Source organism: Papaver somniferum, chromosome 7 (assembly GCF_003573695.1).
Source record: "Papaver somniferum cultivar HN1 chromosome 7, ASM357369v1, whole genome shotgun sequence".
In the NCBI taxonomy this organism is placed as follows: domain Eukaryota; kingdom Viridiplantae; phylum Streptophyta; class Magnoliopsida; order Ranunculales; family Papaveraceae; genus Papaver; species Papaver somniferum.
This window is the reverse complement of record NC_039364.1, coordinates 236,346,112-236,354,632: the sequence shown is the minus strand read 5'-3', so window position 1 is coordinate 236,354,632 and position 8,521 is coordinate 236,346,112. Positions and strand designations below refer to the sequence as shown.

Below are 8,521 nucleotides of genomic sequence, written 5' to 3'. Positions count from 1 at the left end.
ATGCAATAATCGATTTTTCTTGTTTACAAAAGCACACAAACGCATGCAAATCGAGTATTTGAGTTTCTTAACACAATACATGTGTTTTACATGCATCGTTAGCTTCAATATCAGACGATTCTCCATTTTCTTCCATGAAAGGGTCGTCTAGGTTTTCCTCTCCACAAAAGTTTGGATCATTCAACATATACCCCAAATCGTCTTCTCTAAACGGTCGTGAACCCTCAACATTTTGTTCTTCGCCATGATTCTCACCTTCTTCTTCATATCCATTCATTTTTGTAGTGATGAAATGGGTTTTCCCTTTTTTTCCTTCACCTTCTTCTCTATAACTCTAACAACTCAAAAATGAAAAAGAAATGGAAAAAATGAAACAGAAATCATTCTAATATTGCACCGACTACAATCGGAAGTCTGGGTAATATTTTGGCTTCCGATTGCAATCGGAGTATAAAAATGTTATCATATCCTCCGAATATATAAGGGTAATTTTGCCATTACGAATTACGCGAGATAAGGGTTGGCTACATTTTCCGTTTGGGTGACCTTTTTTGTTTTATTGTTGGCCCTAAATCCTTTTGAGTGGCCCCTAAAAACGCGAGGATAAATATGTCCCTACTTTTTAATAACTTTATCCATTTAAAATTAGATTTCCTTAATATCCTCACCCATATAATTTTTTTTTCTTTATTTCAAAATGGAACAAATTTTTTCCTCTACCACTTCACCACCACCACTAGCACCACCACCACCACCAACATTCAACTACCATTCCTCCACAACAACCACCACCACCGCTCCTTCACCATCAACATTACACCACCAACAGTCCTCCACCACCACTAGTTCGTCGCCGCCACCGCCGCTAGTCCGCCTCCGCCGCCACCGTGGCCACCGCCGCCACCACTGGATCATGCACATCGTTGTGAGGCACGTATGTGTGGCTTCGAGGGTTCCCTGTGCTTAATTGTTAACAAGGACAATTTCTATCAAGATATTTGGGTGCAGAAAGAATATGGAGTAAGCAATTCTTGGACTAAACAATTCACGGTTACTTTTCGACCAGAAGTTGCCGGAACATTAAACTTTGTGCAGCCATTGAAATCTTTCAAGAACGGCGAGATTCTGATGCTACAGAATGATACCTTGGTTTTGTATGACCCGAAAACCAAAAGCATTAGAACTCCGAATGTTTGTGGAAATTCAAGAGTTTGGGTTTGGGGTGCAGAGATTTATGTGAAGAGCTTAGTCTTAGTTGGCTCGGATGCTGAAATTTATACTGGGGATGACATTTCAGAAGCTACATCAACCAGTGAAGCACTGAAACGGACACGAGATGCAGTGATACGAAACAGACAAGACGAAGTGGCAGTCTCCTGAAAAATCAGGATGCGAACACGCTATCAAGTATGCACGCCTCTATATTACGAATGAGACTTCTTAGTGTTACTAATAAATCGTTGGTAAACAAAAACATTATGATCGAGTAAGAATACATACTAGCTAGTGTAATATCCTATATGCCGAAATTTCGGATCAAAAACACACGTTTATACTACTAAAATTGTGTGCGACTTACTCCCCTTTATAAAACAAACTAGGGGTTATCAGAGAGCTGATAAGCTAAGCTCTTGCAGAAGAGCTTTTTAATACTAGGATTACATTGTAGGACTAATTTCCTCACAGCAGTAGGACCGTTTGGTATCCGATTAGGGTGGTACCAGGCCACATTTGCAACAACAAGAACCGTAGTTCTAGCATTGAGAGAAGTCGTGATTCGTGATACCAGCCTTGGCAATGCTCAGTCTGCTGCTCCTTTGCTTAATGAACCACAGACCCATCTGAGTAAAATCCATCTTGCCGAACTCATCAAAAGCACATATACCCATGTCAGCAAGGAACTGAAACAGAAATGATACATGAACTAGTTAAATCACACATCCACAGGAAATTAACAAACATCAATTGCAGATGGTAACCTTAACAATTTGCAGAACATATTGATGCCACTATGATTTAACGTACAGTTGGTTTTCATACTGATGCCACTATGAACACTGCCACCACCACAATGCTGGTTGGCACTGGTGGTGGATGTTGGTTATCATACTGATGTGGTACGTAGTTGTGAGTGTCAATGCTTGTGGTTCGTAGGGAGGTGTTTGTGGTGGCTTGTATATGGTGGACGGTGGTCCTGGTGCACTGTATTGGTGGTGGGTGTTGGTGGCAAGGGAGTTGATGGTGGGAGTGTGTGCTGCTGGTGGGTGGTTGTGGAACTTGTGGTTGTGTTTTATGGTGGTAGTGGCATGTTGAGGTGGCAGAATCTAAATCTTGTAGGAAATCAAACCGTATATCGGGCGATCCAACTAGCGTGTGAGCGAGAGGCTTACCTCTGTCTGATTGTCTATCAAAAGCCTTCGACATGATATTTTTGTCTTAAAAATATCACACCTTTTATATGCTTAAGAATTCTAAAAATATGAATGGAAAATCTGTAGTTGGATTATATAAGAACTTGAAAAGATCATTATTTATTTGCTAGTGTTTTTCTCTTAGAAATTGTTAACCTTCTTTATATACAAACTAATTTTTTAAATTATTGAGATGTTGGAGGAATCTGAATTATCTTTGGATGTAAATGTTAGTTTTAGCTATACCTGAACGAAAACTAAGAAATCAGTATTTTTGCTTTAACTTTGCTACGATATGCAATATACCACTTGAATATTGAGTTTCAGATTCAGTTTTGTTTATTTTTTTATGTTTATTTTCTGTCCAGCAAGTTTAATATTGTGTTTAACTTGTCAATATATAAAGTGACATCAAATTTCCACCAAAAAATTCTTATTCTTCAAAATTTCAATCATTTCTAATTCTTATACACTGAACAGATCCCTCTTAACAAAATTCCCCAACAATAAAACCGTATTTTCTACATTGATTTCTACTTACATACCTAAATTCCCAATTACTCTCCACTCAAATAAAGCTGATGAGCTGACCTGACAGTAAACAAAAATCCTCAAATCTAAACCAAAATCCTCACCAGAAAAGGCTGTTTGCACTTGTTACCTGATCATAGAAACAGGTATGTGCAGTGCCAGATACTAAGAGAGAGAGAGGGAGAGGGATGAGCTGACCTGCAAGTTGACATATTGTATCGCAGGATCATGACTCCACCAGAAGAGGTGACACGGGACATTGGCAAAAAGTTAAGAGCGTTAAATTAGGTAAATTACTTGGATTGAGCAAACTTATTGATGTATGATTGAACTACATTCAGATTTGATTAAAGCTGCAGAAAGCATGAGTCCAACAATTCTGATTTGAGAACCAAGGTTCATGCTTCGTTAGATTATGATAACCTATGGAAGTGAAAGCTAACACACCTTAACCTCGGCTCTTGAACATGTTGTGCCGGGTTACCAGTTTTTATTTCCTACCCGGCGCTGCCTAGTTTGATTCCAAAGAAGAAGACCTGCAATCAAATATTCCATTTCTTAGAAACTAACAACAAAAGAAAATGCTAGGGACACCACTTACCAACAAAGCTATATAAGAGAATTTCCAAGCACAAAATGCACAATCTTTTATATTTATCAACATCTGAGTCATCATAATAAGAAAGCAGAGTGAGCTAACACTTGCCATGACTCACAACAAATTCAGGTGGATTGCTTGGAGTTGCCAGCTCCACTCTGGGAATCTAGAGTTTGGTTTGATGTGCTGATTGATGAGACGCTATGTTGAGATTATAATGCACCCTTGTCCATCTCACACATGCGAGTGCTCTGAAAATCCTTTTCTTCATTGTTCTCCCTTGAATTCTTAGTCCCTTCGGAGGCTCATCCACCGCAACAATTCGGGTGGGATTCATACAGCATCCGACACAAACTCTTCTCTGTTGCAAATCAGGTTTCTACCAAAAAGACGATAAGTACTTCGACCAGAACTGTGATTAAAGTTCCAAATCCTACATCTACGTCATACATTATTAAAACTAATCTCCGCAATTCTGATCACTTGTTATAAGCTAAAAAAACATGACCCCATGTTCTTATAGGAACTGGAATACCACATTTAAACAAATGAGTGACCATAAAGTCGACTTAGAATACTAAAACAATTTTAAGCGCGATAGTCTATGTCTCATTTCCAAAACAAATTACGAATACAACATCTTTTAATAAACCTCAAATTTGGCCAAAACTGCAATTTCAATCTAACGAAACAAGACTACAATCGAACTATTATATGCCATAATCAAAGTTAAAATCCTCGACGAGCAATTGATAGATAAAAGAAAGGTACTCCCACATCGTACTTACTTAAATGTCCAACAGGACAGTGAGACCATTCTCTAGTGATCCAAGTAAGCATGCGTCCCGAGCTTACTGCCACGCATCCGGAAAACCAACAACAACATAATCAAAATTAGTAGATTTTAATTAAGAAAAGGTAAAAGATAAACTATCTGGTTTAAAATCACCAAAGGTTTCAATAAGTATCACTTAGTTCATGGTGATACCAGTACTTTATAATGGACTAAAAGATGCAATACTAACATTAAGGCAAAACTGAAGGTCTTAAGAAAAAAAACAAAACCAGCATTGAAAGAGCAATGTAAATAATATAGGTATACCGCTGCAAAATGGACCAATCCAAATTCTGGGTTATATGAAATTTTTCAGGTTGAGGTGTGCACTACAAGTTCCTTCCCAAATTGGTGTCTACGGTAAATGCTCAACAATCCTTACTCGACAGCAAAACAAAATAACAAGCAACAAAATTTAGCAACAGTATTGAGGCAGTATTACTGATCCCTGAACTTTCAGCATCTAGTTTAAAGGAAAGCTGATTGACATCACAAAAGAGAATTGGTAAGTTATAAATACATCAATGACCAACTTTACAATTAAATTCTACGAAATTTTAACTCCAGTGATAATCATCACGAGGCTGAACGCAAGCTCTTCCAGTACAACATCTTTTCGACTTCGCTCGCAATCACCTAGAGCAAAAAAAAAGAAAAAAAAGAAACAACACGACAGTCAAAACCTTTATCAAACACTATGTAGAAAAATCAGATCATTTCAAGATATGCAAATTCATTAGTAGACCATGATGACTCGATCACATATGTTATGTTGATCCTATCTATAAGAATCTATCATGAACATACTCCTCCTTTCTACAGTCTTAACTTCTGAAAGCATCCATCAATATAACTGCAACGTAGAAAATCAGTGGGTACTGGTACTAATAAGTCAATTTTACTCAAACGTGATTGAAATCTGGATGGACTCGATGACAAAAAAAAATGAAAGTCTAACTGCAATGTAGAAAATCAGTACAGGGAGAAAGAAAGAAGATTGCTTAAGGAAAATCTGTCACCAGCTTTCCTTCTCTGCAAATATAACTAAACATCTCGACTACGAATTATAAAAACACAAGCCCCTTTACAACCTTTTGTTGTTGTTGTTATTGTTGTACAACCTCTTGCGCTTAATGTTGTTGTCTGTCTTCTTCGAAGGACATTTCTAATCATGCAATTGTACTATAAATATTCACAGTATATATTAATACATTAGGCAAAATAAAAATCGACTCGGGTGCAAATACAGATATACTGCCCAATAATACTTTGTTAGTTTTTAGATATTTTGATGATCATGGAGATATGAGCATAGAATTAGAATTGCTCATATAGAGCTCCTAGTTTGTTGTTGGTGAAGCAAGACTTATTCTTTCTTAAACCAACCGTTTTATTGATATTTTGCTCATGTCGTTACAGATAAGACTCACTGCCTTATATAGGCTGTAATTACCGACCTGACTCTTCCTAGAATTCTCTGGACTTTCCTTTGCTTGACAAGTACGTCTATGACCAGTTGACAACTCTAGTTTTCTCTAGAATTTGTTGTTCTCTGGATATTTCTTTTACAGCCGACTCATTTGCTCTTGTTCACATTAGTTCACATTACAAGATTTACTAAACAGTAAAACACCCCTGGACAATTCTAGTATTAACTGGACATTACAAATTACCACAACCCAACATACTTAAATAATAAAAACGACTGCAAATACTAATAGACAGATATTCTAGGTGGAATGTGATTGTTCGAAATAATTTATAATCTATTATACTGTATTAGCACCGGTATATGACAATTAAACTTCACATAAAACTTCAAAGTTGAACAATGTATGTGACAACGAAATTTTTTTGACAATCTTACTTCAGTATTACTTTCAACATTCGTGCATAGAATATATCAAAATAAGAATCAAGAGAGGGTTTACGAAGGTGGACCTGATCAGGGAAAAGTAAGAGCCCCAGATGTTGTAGCAGGGTTAGTTTGTGGTTCCCTTCTGAGCTCCTTGACAAGTGCAGCAAGTGACTCGGGATTCAAGCCTTTTTCACAAAGAGCAACGAGGACTGAAAGTGTGTGGCGATCCAAACCTGTTTCTAGAATGTTTGACATTTGAAAAGCTAGTTCCAACGATTCTCGAGCATTCCTAGAAGTCTCTGGATCCATATTAGCCTAGTAAACTGATATCACTCTGAAGAAATGACAAATTATAGCATGTTAGAAGTAATAACTATTAAAACATAAAGTTGAAATTTAAGATATGTAACAACAATAAGAAATCACTAATGACTAATCCCGCTACTGAAACAAGTAAAGATTGACACAGATACTGTTGATATACAAAAAACAGGACAGTCAAAACCTTTGTTAAAGACAATATAGAAATATCAACTCATCATTTCACAATATGCAAATTCGTCAGCGAACCACGATGACTCGATCACACTATGTTGTCCAAGGCAAGTGAGGCGCCTGCAAAGGCACACGTTTCATAATGTGGGTGCCTGCCAATAATGCTTCGTGAGCCATTACCTGGCCTCGCGCCTTACACAGCAAAGCGATCGAATAAGTTACACTGACGTGATTCTATGAAGATACTCCTCCTTTCTACAGTCTTAACTTCTAAAGCATTCATAGTACTAAAAGGTAAATTTTTGCTTATGCAACAGGTGTTCGAAATCTGGATGGTCCCCTCGACGACATAAAAAAATGAAAGCCTAACTGCAATGTAGCAAATTAGTATAGGTAGAAAGAAAGAAGGACGTGTCTATCAGTTTTCACTCAAACCCAAATCTGGCAACAGTTTTCCTTCTCTGCAAACAGCTTCAGCTGGTCATTGCAGAAATATAAGTGAATACCTCAATTACGAATTATAACGACACAGGCCCCATTTTCAAAATGGCAGATTATAAAAACGCAATCAACCTCATCACTCTCAAAGCAAATAGATTACAAAAATCACCCAGAAAACTACCAACACCAAGGCAAGCAAACAAGCAAATAAACCAACAAACGAAATGACTTTCTTAAAAGACAATGCAAACAACTCTTTTACAGAGCACAACACATCTAATCACAGTGCATCAGTATCCAAACAAGCATACTCATCTAATCAAAGTATTAACATCATAAACATCACATTGGAAACCCATTTTCAAAATATGATTAAGTATTACAGTTTGAGATGATGCTGAGAAAAATTACCACAACAAAACACTAAAATCGATCAAACCCACATCATAAAACCACCAAATTCATCATATTTTCACCAGATTAAGCCGATTTCAGAGAAATAAAAACTCAATCAAACATGGAATACTAAAGAAAGGGAATTGAAATACATACCACTGGGTAAGGTTACAAAGTTTCTGTAAGACCAAATCGATGATCGATAGAACAAGGAGAAGAAATTGCACCCTTCGATTGTGTTTAGTTGTAGAGACAACAAAATAGGGTAATACCTATTGAATTTGAGAGGAATTTGGCTCCGACAAAGTGAGGGACAAAGTGGTGATTTTGATTTTTGAATTAAAATAGTCTTGGGTTAACCGTAATATTAGTGTCCTGTGGGGGTAACTAAAGTAAAATTGAAGTTTGTATTACCATTAGGTTAGAATGTTAGCCAATTGTGGAAATTAACGTTTGATCCTTTAAGTTGGGTTGTGGACGCTCTAGACCACCCTTCCTAAGCATAGTACTACTTTCTAGTCCAAATATTTCTCGGTTAAACAGTTTGGTCCAAAATTTGGACTAATTGGTCCAAATTAGATCGATTTCAAAATTTTCTAGTACCAAAATTATCCTTCCTTTTGATAGTTACGTATATGAATCATTTTATTATTTTTAAATCTCAAATTTTGAATTAGGATAGATTTAAAGAAAGAGAGATCGACAGAGATTTTGGAGGCGATTTTGTTAGATTAAGCACTTTTTTCATCAGATTCTGATCTCAGGTTAGTTTTTGATCAATTATCCTTTGTTCGGTTTTATTTATTTCTTTGATTTTGTTTTTTTAGGTTTTGTCTTTTTTTTTAACGCATGATAAGAAATTGATTTGGTATCTCATATTTTGTTGGATCTTTTTGATTTGTGTTTTTTATTATGATTTTATTTTTTGTTAGGTTTTGATTTCTTTTTTTATTTTG

At 36.5% G+C, this 8,521-nt stretch overlaps 2 long non-coding RNA genes across 4 annotated transcripts in view; one reads left to right on the top strand and one right to left on the bottom strand.

The window, feature by feature from the left end:
• Nucleotides 1–1,439: 1,439 nt before the first annotated feature.
• LOC113299912 lies at nt 1,440–7,869 on the bottom strand. 3 transcript variants are annotated; one of them, XR_003335246.1, is made up of 7 exons: nt 7,722–7,869; nt 6,317–6,567; nt 4,643–5,011; nt 4,329–4,394; nt 3,659–3,919; nt 3,390–3,478; nt 1,440–1,901 (listed from the first exon to the last, which is right to left on the bottom strand). It is a non-coding gene; the product is annotated as an uncharacterized LOC113299912 (long non-coding RNA). The 3 variants fall into 3 exon arrangements; XR_003335245.1 differs by lacking the exon at nt 1,440–1,901 and adding an exon at nt 2,011–3,140; XR_003335244.1 differs by lacking the exon at nt 1,440–1,901 and having other exon boundaries at nt 2,011–3,478.
• Nucleotides 7,870–8,251: 382 nt separating this feature from the next.
• The window catches only part of LOC113293879, a 2,198-nt gene continuing 1,928 nt past the window's right edge, over nt 8,252–8,521 (top strand). Inside the window, exon 1 of the long non-coding RNA XR_003332641.1 lies at nt 8,252–8,329. This is a non-coding gene — a long non-coding RNA (uncharacterized LOC113293879). The remainder of the gene's footprint in view (nt 8,330–8,521) is intronic.